Source organism: Gadus morhua, chromosome 2 (assembly GCF_902167405.1).
Source record: "Gadus morhua chromosome 2, gadMor3.0, whole genome shotgun sequence".
Taxonomy (NCBI): Eukaryota; Metazoa; Chordata; class Actinopteri; order Gadiformes; family Gadidae; genus Gadus; species Gadus morhua.
The window spans coordinates 20101977-20113309 of record NC_044049.1 but is presented as its reverse complement, the minus strand read 5'-3'; the positions used below and the strand labels follow the sequence as shown (position 1 = coordinate 20113309).

The window sequence follows — 11333 nt, the reverse complement described above, 5'->3', positions numbered from 1 at the left end:
AGATTTTACATGTCGAAGCCAGAAGCCTTTTAGTTTTCACCAGCTTGTCCACATTGGGGGACAGGCTCTGGGCCGTGGCTATTTTCATGACATCATTGAGATGTCCATGTGTCAGGCGATTGCGCACTTTCGATTTATTAAAATTCATTACTGAAAATGCCTGCTCACATAAATATGTTGTGCCAAACATAGAGGATTTTACCTGCAAAGGCAGTGATAATTGGGTACTCGGGTGGCAAAGACTGGTAAAATTATTCAATACCAGTAGATGCGTACGCATCTTTCAACCGCGCACAGCATTGCAAGTCCATCAGTTCCATTTGCATCCCCTCTGGGACCTCGGAAGCATCCATCGTGAATGGAGAGCGAAAAAGCGCAAAGTCCTTTTCCAGTTCAGTGAAAACCGTGAATCGTGAGTCAAACTCGTGCATGAGGCCGGAAAGCAAGCTTGCATACTTGACCATGCTCTGATGGTTGACGGACAGAGATTTTAAACATGGGAAATGGGCTGCATTGCGCTGGCTGAGCTGTGCCTTCCATAACGCAAGTTTATTTTGAAAGGCACGGACACTGTCATAATACTCGGTAACGAGTTTGTTGCGACCTTGCATAGTAACATTCAAGACGTTTAAGTGTTCGGTAATGTCCACTAAGAAGGCAAGGTCTCTGATCCATTCGGGGTCGTCCAATTCCTCCACAGGCTTCCCTTTAGCCTGCATGAACTCGTCTATCTCTTTACGTAATTTGTAGAACCGATTGAGCACTGCGCCTCGGCTCAACCAACGCACATCGGTGTGATAGGGAAGGCCCTGCTAAATGTCATTTTCAAATAAAAATGCATTGAATTGCCGATGGTTAAGCCCTCTGGCCCTGATAAAATTGACAGTGGCAATAACAACACTCATAAAATGCTCCATTTTCAGATTTTTGCAGCACAACGCCTCTTGGTGTAAAATACAGTGAAAGTTCCAGAATACCTGGTCTGGGTTGGCCTCTCGTACCTTTTCTCTCAACTTCACGACCACCCCGGCCTTTCTTCCTACCATGGAAGGTGCACCATCCGTAGCCACACTGACAGCGCGACTCCAGTCCACCTCCAGATTGTCAAGGGCCCCAACAAGGCTAACGAACACGTCGTTAGCTGTAGTCGTGTCTGTCATGGGTACCACGGAAACAAACTCCTCCGTGACATTCAAGGCAGCATCCACTCCGCGAATAAATATCGCCAACTGCTCTCGTCAAGGGCAATAGAGAACGCGATGAATGACTTTATCTTCTCTTTAAGTTGGCTGTGCAAGTCGCTGGAGAGCTCTTCCACTCTCTCGGTCACTGTAGGTCGGGATAAGCTGATGTTCGCTAGGGCTTGTCGACTTTCTGGACACACTAGCTCGGCTGCCTTTGTGATGCACGTCCTCACGAATTCCCCCTCAGAGAAAGGCTTGGAAGCTTTAGCTATCTCCCATGCGATGACATAGCTCGCCGTCGTAAAAATAAGACTTTGAGAAGAATTAAAACAAACCTTCATATGTCTCTCGGCATTTCGAGAAAGCGGATTGCTGTTTTCTGAGGGATGAGGCTAGCTCGTTTAGCTTTTGTGCCCTGCGTTGCCCTGTGTACTTGTTGTACTTCTCCTGATGGGTCTCGTAATGTCGTCTGATGTTGTACTCCTTTGGCACAGCCACTTGTTGCGAACAAATTAAACATACAGGTTTGCCCCCCACTTCCCAAATTAAATACTTTTCTTTCCATCTCTCCTGAAAGACACGACATTCAGAGTCAACCTTCCGCTTCTTTGATAACATCCTGACTGATATCGAGCGGGAGCAACTTGTTCCTTAGAACGTTGGTCAGTGCACACGCGGCAACTGAGACGGGCAAGACAAACTGTTGGATTACGTGGAAAATAATTCATTAAAAATAATCATTATACTTAAAACCATTAAGTAAGGATAAAAAACAAAAGTAGATTTACATTTGTTGATATTGTATCACAATTTTATTTATAAAAAAAAACAACTCTTCCCAACCACTGATGTAACGGGGCCGAATGTGATGTCAATTGGGGCCGGATCCGGCCCGTGGGCCGCCACCACGGCATCCCTGGTTTAAATCTTTATTACCAACAAGCTAATTGCACAAATTCGTTGGAAAATAAACCCTGCAACACGGCCTTTAAAGTATTTCGGAAAGGTAATGAAGCAAAAGGAGGGGAATGGTATTTAACACGCGCGTGGAGCGACCCACGGCTGACCTATCTTCTAGCCACGGGGCTACCAACGGAGCTGCCATGGGTTTCTGCCCCGATTTGACTCCCGCTCCGCATTTGTATCAAGTAGGCGTGGCCTATGTGACGTATTGGCTCCGGCTTCCTCACCTGTCTAAAGGTGCTGCCATCTGTGGCTGGAGTAGTTATTACAGCTTGTATGTTTGATCCTGCTCCCTTGTGGCTATGTGGGGGTAATGCAATGTTTGATCCTGCTCCCATTTGGCTATGTGGGGGTAATGCAGCTTATGTGCTTAATTTACGTAACATCACGTCTGAAACAGTTTGCAGTACCAGAGGCCTCCCATTGACTCACATGTTAAAAAAAAGATAATATTTTAAAAGTAGAATATCTTAAGAAGTATAAAATATTTAAAAAATCTGAAAAGAAGCAAGCGATTCCAAACTAGCGATTCCGAGACTCCATTTAAATGGAGTCTCTGGGTGAAAAATAGAGGTAGGAGATAGGTCCCAAAGTTTGTAGAGAATAAGAAAGAAAGAAAGAAAGAAAGAAAGAAAGAAAGAAAGAATGAAAGAATGAAAGAATAAAACTTATGAAGAACAATAGTTGAGCGCTGCATGCAGCAGTCAACTAATAAAAAGTAAAAAAGGTATATATTATAAAATGTCATATAATAAGTATAAACCGGTAAATACAAAATATCTATGCATATCAAATGTTATATATACACATGCTATAAAAAAAATACAAAAATTACAGTATCTTGTATGAACAGATAAGTTATAGATACATTCTAAATAAACAGTATTTAAATTATGTGCGTGTTACACCAATCAGACAGCGACGGTACTAGTAGGGTATAAAGTCTGATTTAATTCCTTAACAGTAAGACAAGACACAAAAACAGCGAGATCAGGAGTACATCCCAAGAGTACGCACCCTTTCCGTGTATATTAGGGCTCAGACTACAACCTGAAAATATGTCTTATTCTATGTCAGGGGTTTTCAAATTGGGACAATACGAGCCTCCCCTTAGAGTAGGTAAGGACAGCCGAGACCCCCCCCAGTTATTGCCATCTTTTGTGTGTTCCAGGCAATGGTGACTTTCAATAACTAATCAAATGTAAATATTTTTTAATATTGTATTTGAAGACATTTTATTTCCACAACTTTTTTAAAAGTGCATTTATAAACGATTCTTATCAACAGCAAATCATTTCCAACTTCATGCTGGGCTAATTGAGGCTACTTTTAAAATCAATCATCAGTAGGCCTATCCACAAGTCAACAAAACAAAGCTACAACCGACGACACGCGACAGCTGAAATGCGTATCGTCTCGAAAAAAAAATCAGCACAGCGGCATGTTATAAAATCAAACAGATTCACATATTTTCATTTAAATTTGTCAACGATTTCAGCCACATAAATTCTCAGATTTAAAGGAGCATTTCACCGGTGGAGGCATGAATATGTATTGAAATTGGGTCCTATATGTAGTCGAATAATAAAATAAAATTCTAATTTGGTGCCGAGAAAAAGGCAGAAAGTGACTTTTTGGCGCTTTTGGATTGAAGACAACAACTCCCACCATGCACCAGGATGCACAGCTTCGCTGGCCACTCCCGCTGATCTAGATCTCCGCCTATCGGACACCTCGCTGTTCCATCTACCAAGCTGATACCGCAAGACTGCTTGAAAATCATTTCACAACATTTCTAGTGAAAAGTATTAGTTGGTGAACTCAGTGAATTAGTCCTCGTTTGTATTTCTTTCGAAATGGGGAACTTGCATGGTGCCTCTGTTAGCTTAGCTTCAGACGCTGTGGATGTTAGTTTCTGCTAGTGAAGTCCCACCCACTGGCACTGCTCTAATAGGTCTGTAGCGTCAGTGGGTACCACCCCCTATAGAGGGTTGGGACTAGTGCTTGTAGTCTTACGAGAATCCTCCCCTCTTAAGGTACGAACACACCAAATGCGTATCCAGCGTATAAAATCGGCAAATTTTCCATAGGGAACCATTGGTTTACGCGCGTATGAGCTGCGTACACGCGTTACATGCGCTAAAGCAACATTTTACCCGCGTATGAGCCGCGCGTACATATACGCGCCTACATATACGCGCCTACATATACGCGCCTACATATACGCGCCTACATAAACGCGCCTATGTAGGAGTTAAAAAAATTTAACTTTTTACGCTCATACGCATGACGATTAGCCGCGTTGCCCAATCAGCGTTGAGCTTGACCCGACGTCACTGGCAGAGAGTAGTGAGCTTGGACAGAAGCATACGGCCGACATCTTTCTTTATTCTGTGTGGAAATAGTAACATAGTTACGCCATTAAATGCTTTTATGGAAACATTTTTAGCGAGAAATGTGCATTTTACTTTCATAATGTTCGCTCGGTGAATGTGAAGGATGTTTGGTTTGATAGTTATGACGAAGAGGGAACGCTCCGTTCACTTGCATGGACAGAGTCTCTGGTTATTAAGCAACCTCAACGTCTTGGCGGACTATATATCTGCTGATCAACACTACGAATGCTGGAAACACACCAGACACACCATGTGAAGTTATTTAACCCGATTATTGTTATTTATATCCGAGATTATTTAATCTAACCCAATCTAAACTCTATCACCCAAACACGGCGGCGTTTGGGTTTCCTACCTCAGTCTCCAGCGCAGCCACGGCCGACAACTTTCTTTAATCTGTGTGGAAATAGTAACATAGTTACGCCATTAAATGCTTTTATGGAAAAAAAATTAGCGAGAAATGTGCATTTTACTTTCGTAATGTTCGCTCGGTGAACGTGAAGGATGTTTGGTTTGATAGTTATGACGAAGAGGGAACGCTCCGTTCACTTGCATGGACATGGACTCATCTAGGCGCGTAGGAGCGTAGGACCATTTTTGACACAAAATGGTCAAGCAACATTTTAGCTGCGTTACGCGCGTAAATCTTTACGCGGGTACGCGTTTGGTGTGTTCGTACCTTTACACTTCCTATTTACTTCTACGCAAAAATCGTCGTATTGCATCATCTTAAACAGGATCTTAAACCAGTCTCTCCAGAAAATAAGGGAATGATGCACGACCATTCAAAAATATGAGTGGGTTTTAGGGATGGGCCGATAGTCGATTCTATCGACTATCGACGATAGATAGATAGATTCCATCGTCGATCGTCTCAAGTTGCCGATAAAAAGGCGATATTTATTTTTTAATAATTAATTTTTAGTTATTATTATTTTATTTTTTTTCGAAAAACAGCGCTGTGGTAGCTATTTTTACAACTTAAAAAGCCCCGCAAATTGTAATTGAAATTAACTGGCACAGGTGGGAAAACATACTATGTAGCGCTGACCTGCCGTATTCACTCAATGCTGCGAGAGGAGAGGGGCTCGAAACCTACTGGTCTGCTCGCACAGCGAAATGACATCACACCCTGCTGCACCATTTCCGGGTCACAGCTGTGGTACATGAGCTGTGTTCGAAATCGTTCCCTATTCACTCACACACTATTCCCCATGGTGTTCATGATATAGTGCACTACATAGGGAACGAACAAACGAGAATTCGGACACTACGCTGAACATTTCTAAACGTCATTTGCGTCAGTAAATGCGCCGGGTATTTGTGTGACGCAGACGGATGCGCCCACTTCATGTAAACAAACGGGAACTCTCGAGGAAAGCTGGAGGTTGTATTGATGTTGAATGTTACATTTCCTTGAACAAGGTTTTTCTTATTAATTTTGAATGTTACATTTTCTATGTTAAATCCAAAATAAATTGTTGACATTTCTAAACGAAAGACGGAGACTCCATCATTAAATGTATTCGATTTTGCGGTTATTCAGCTTCTTCTTCTCCTCCGGAAAAACACGACCGCATTGCATTGTGGTATACGGGAGTAACGCGTAGGGTACATCATATCTACACTCAAATTTGGGGTATTTCAAGTGCACTATATAGTGCATGAAATTAACCAGTGAGAATTCGAACAACACTACAAAATGCCGAGCACCCTACATAGTGCACTATATCCGTGATAGGGAACGATTTCGAACACAGCTACGAGCTGTGTGTCATCAACGTGTGTCATCATGACAGCGCCGCCGGCACCGACGTATCGAAACTTAAATCAGCGGAGGCTCACGCTGGTCCAAGGGGAAGACCATCGTTATCGTTTTTAAGAAAAAACTAGAAAAATAAAACTTTATTTCAAAGTGATAAATTATTATGAATAATTATTATTATAAAGTAGCCCCCCGATAGTAGCGACTATTGGCGAACGCTAGGGGGCGCAATCGGACGATGAAAGCTTATAGACTGTTGCCCAACCCTAGTGGGTTGGTCGACCCTATGGCCCAACCAATTTATGCATTCAAGACAACACAACTTTGACTTTCAATTTAATCGTCCATATCAGTGAGAACCATGAGGCCTCGCTTTTGATGCGCAGAGGTGTTCGATACGGGGCTGCACTGCAGAGAGAAATAAACGCAAGTCGTCCTCTCCACCGTCTCCTCCCTCAATGCTGACTTCTGGTGACTTGGGACAAGGAAACGATGCATTTGAAAACGAATACACGCACGCACAATTACCGATATCAATAGAGCTTCATACAGATGTGTATTTTTTCTTTGCGTGTTGTGTGTCGCACCTCCCCTGTGGCTCTTTGGCGCCCCCCAGGGGAGGCGCGCCTCACCTATTGAAAATCGCTATGGTATCTTGTAAGAACAATTCACTACTCATGTAGCCACCTACTGGCAAGGTATGGAAATGCATAACTTAAAATAAAACTCTTTCAACGCATTACTAGACAGAATAAAGATACAATTATGTATTACGTGTAAACAAACAAAAATAATTTTACCAGGGGTATATCCAGGTGCTACACGTGCAATAGTGCAATTATTGTGTTAAGAGTGAGTCTAGGGGGATGAGTCAATGGGGAGTTTGAGGTCCTTCTCTCATCACAACAGGTGACGAATATTGCTGCTGCGTTCGCACATTGTTGTATTTCTCCCAACAGGTATTGCAGCTTGTGAGCATCTGGAGTGTCTCTGAAGACCTTGCATGCCTTTGCATCCGTGGGAAGTGTGCATTCCTGATGTCTTCGTATGACTGGCAGGAAGTCAGGAAGTGCTGTTCTGTCTCTAGTTGGTTGTGTGTGCAGTGGAAGCACAGTCTGTCTTCTCTTGGGAGCCAGGTCTGTCTGTGGCGTCCCTTCTCGATGGCCCGGCTGTGTTTGCTGAGTCTGTATCTGGTCAAGGATTTCCTCAGTTTTGGGTCGGTCACGATGGTCAGGTATTCTGCTTAAAACTTAACATCTGTATCGTCATCGATCACTCGGCTTGGGGGTATTCTTTTTGTGACAATGGATGCACGTTAAGTGGCTGGAGCAAAACGGTTGATATGCCTCTGTGGTGGCATATCAAGAGCGCAACGAGCGCGCAGAGCCAAAACACTATTCCGCACCGAGTGACATGATTCAGATATGAGGATGACAAATTAAAGGCAGGTTGCTGTCGGGCGCCTCTTCCCGAAGCACGCCGTGCTTCCACTGGAACTACAGGCTGCTGCCGCTTCAGTTGCGCAATATTGTCGGCTCTGCGCTCTTGTTCCACAGTCGGCAGCGGGCTTCAGCATCACATCACAGATCGCCCCAGCACCACACCAATCGTAGGCAAAGTGACCTCGGCAGATTGCCCCAAATTGGTGCCCTAATAAATTGGGCTCCTTGACCCACTACAATTACTCTTACGTTGCATGTAAATCCAGCCAAGTCACTGCAATCACACACACTTCACATACAGGTTCATCGTTCACTTCATACTGCAGTAAAAAAAACAGAAACGGTGTGCATTATAACAAAAACGTAAATAAAACATAAGATCCCCCCCCCCCCTTATTAAATGTTAAATGTTACCGACTGATACAATGGATATAGGGCATTTAGTAAGGTCCACCACCGTTGCTTCTCCCCATAAAAAGCTAGTCAGTGTTTAATGACGTTGATTTACCTTTGAGCATTTCCTATTATAGGCTACCGTGTAACATGCTGTTTAGAATTAACGTTTGTATCAAAAAAGAAGAATCGAGTGATGCTCTTATTCCCGCTCCCCTTGCTTGACCGCGATCTAGCATCTAGGATCGATTGCTCTTCTTGTGTCCCCGGATGTCAACACTGAATTATCCAACATTGAATTTTGCAGCTGAATTTGGCATGTTGAATTTGAGGACGTTGAAAATATTTATGTTTCATTTTTTAACCTGGATTATTTGTGTGACGGGTTCACAGGAGTCGGGACACAGTTCTTAAGTGAAATGGAGAGAGTTAGTTAGTTAGTTAGGCCTTTAAGTTCCCAAAGGAACATAGGCCATCGACAAAACCCCTCCATCCTCTCCTGTCTTGGGCCCTCCGCTCCAGTTGAGGCCAGGACAGCCCTTCTTTCTTCATTTCCTGTTCTGTGGTTCTTCTCCAGGTGGTTCTCGGTCTGCCTCTCTTCCTCTTGCCCTGTGGGTTCCAGGTTAGGGCTTGCTTCGTGATTGACTTCTGTCTTCTGAGTGTATGGCCTATCCACTTCCATTTCCTCCTCCGGATTTGGGTTTCTATTGTTTCTTGTTTGGTGAGTTCCCACAGGTTGGCGTTTGAGATGGTGTTGGGCCAGTAGATTCCCAGGAGGCGTCTGAGGCACCGGTTGGTGAAAGTCTGCAGCTTATTGAGTATGTTAGTGGTGGTCTTCCAGGTTTCAGAGCCATATAGAAGGGTGGACTTGACGTTTGAGTTGAAGATTTGTAGTTTGGTCTTGAGTGACAGGTTTTTCATCTTCCAGATATTGTTGAGCATGTTGAATGTTGCCCTTGCCTTTCCAATTCTGGCTCGGACGTCCTCCTCTGTACCACCATCCACAGAAATGATAGTCCCCAGGTATGTGAAGCTGGCTACTTCCTCTAGTTGGTTTTGGTTCATGGTTATGGGAGTGTTGTTGTTGCTGTTAATTCTCATTACTTTGGTTTTTGATGAGTTAGTTTTGAGCCTGAGCAGAGCAGCAGTATCCTCTAGCTTGCCTGATTTTTCCTGCATCTGTTGATGTGTGTGAGCCAGTAGTGCCAGGTCATCAGCAAAAATCCAGATCTTCTAGCTGCTCTGTCATGCTCCACTGTATGCCAGTTCGGCTATTGCAGGTTACTGGTATCATGATCCAGTCTACGCAGAGGAGGAAGAGAAGTGGAGAGAGCAAGCACCCTTGCCGCACACCAGTCAGGACCTCAAAAGGCTCAGATATGCATCCTTCATGGAGGACTTGGCATCGCATCCCTTGGTAGGTGCTCCTAATGATGTTGGTTATTTTTGCTGGGATCCCGTAGTGGGCCGTCAGTTTCCACAGCATCTCCCTATCCACACTGTCGAAGGCTTTTTCAAAATCTATGAAATTTACATAGACAGAAGTGTTCCATTCGATGGACTTCTCAATGATAATCCTGAGGGTGGCGGTTTGGTCTCCACAGGATCTGTTTTCCCTGAAGCCGGCCTGGTTTTCCCTCAGTTTCTCATCCAACCCCTTCTGAAGCCTCTCCAGCAGGATCCGGTTGAGCACCTTCCCTGGAGTTGATAGGAGCATAATTCCGCGGTAGTTCTTGCAGTCCCTGAGGTCTCCTTTCTTTGGGATTTTCACAATGTGTCCATCTTTCCAGTCTGATGGGACACATTCTTCCTCCCAGATGGTTTTCAGTAGGTGGTAGAGCATGTTGGTAGAGGTTTCGATGTCGGCTTTCAAGGCTTCTGCTGGAATACCGTCGGGTCCCTCTGCTTTCCCTCCTCTCAATGTCTTAATGGCTTTTTTGATTTCTGGCTTGGTGGGGGGATTGCAGTTTATCTTCACCAAGTTTGGTGATGGTGGGATTTCTGGTGTCAGATGTGGGGCCTGCCTATTGAGCAGTGCTCTAAAGTGTTCAGTCCATCTCTTCACTTGGTCTTCCTTGGTTGTGAGGAGTACACCCTGTGCATTTTTAATGTGTGCCTGTGTGTGTCTGAATCTGTCTGTGAGCTTTTTGGTGGTTAGGTATAGGTCCTTCAGGTTGTTCTTTCCTGCTGCTTCTTCTGCCTGCTGTGCTAGATCCTCAATGTATTTCTTCTTGTCTCTCCTTACACTTTTCTTCACTTCCTTGTTTGCTGCTGCATAGTCTCTCTGTGCTGCCATCTTGGTTGCTCTGGTTTTGCTTCTGTTTAATGCCTCCTTTTTCCCCCTCCTCTCGCTCACTTTTCTGGTGGTGTCTGTGGAAAGCCAGGGTTTGTTGTCTGTCTTTCGTCTCCCTACTACTTCCTCACATGTGTCTTTCCACATGTTTTTCAGACCTTTCCATATCTCATCCACTTCCCTGGGGGTTTCTATTTCTATTTCCAGTGCTTGATACCGGTTGTGCAGTGCGATTTTGTAGAGTTCTGTTGTACCTATATCCTGAAATTGTTGTATATTAAATTTGACCCTTCCTTCTCTGTGTTTCATGGCTTTTAATTTCAGCTGAATCTTTGCTGTGAGGAGGTGATGGTCAGACCCTGCGTCTGCTGCTCTTCTGGCTCTAACGTCCAGCAGTGAGTGCCTAAACTTCTGGCTGATGCAGATGTGGTCAATTTGATTTTCTGTGATGTGGTCAGCAGACACCCATGTTATTTTATGGATGTTCTTGTGTTGGAACACTGACCCACCGATGACCAAGTTGTTGTCTGCACAGGCTTCTGCAAATCTCTCTCCATTCTCATTCATGGTGCCTGGTCCTTCTTTTCCCATTATTAGCTCGTAGCCGTTGTTGTTTCCACCTATCTTTGCATTCATGTCTCCCATCAAGATCATGATGTCCTTTTCTTTCCTGGACTGTAGAATGTGATGTAGTTGGTTGTAAAATTGGTCCTTGGTTTCATCATCAGTGTCGTTGGTGGGGGCGTAACATTGTACCACTTGGAGGTTTATTTTCTTGTGTGTGGTTTGGAATTTGGCTGTAATGATCCTTGAATTGATGGGTTCCCAGCTGATCAGGGCCCTCTGTGCTTCTTTGGACAACATGAATGCTACTCCCTGAGTGTGTGGTGCAGAGTC

At 44.2% G+C, this 11333-nt stretch overlaps 1 pseudogene; it reads right to left on the bottom strand.

Moving 5' to 3' along the window:
* Positions 1-251: 251 nt before the first annotated feature.
* LOC115556994 (general transcription factor II-I repeat domain-containing protein 2-like) lies at positions 252-1984 on the bottom strand (annotated as a pseudogene).
* Positions 1985-11333: the final 9349 nt, after the last annotated feature.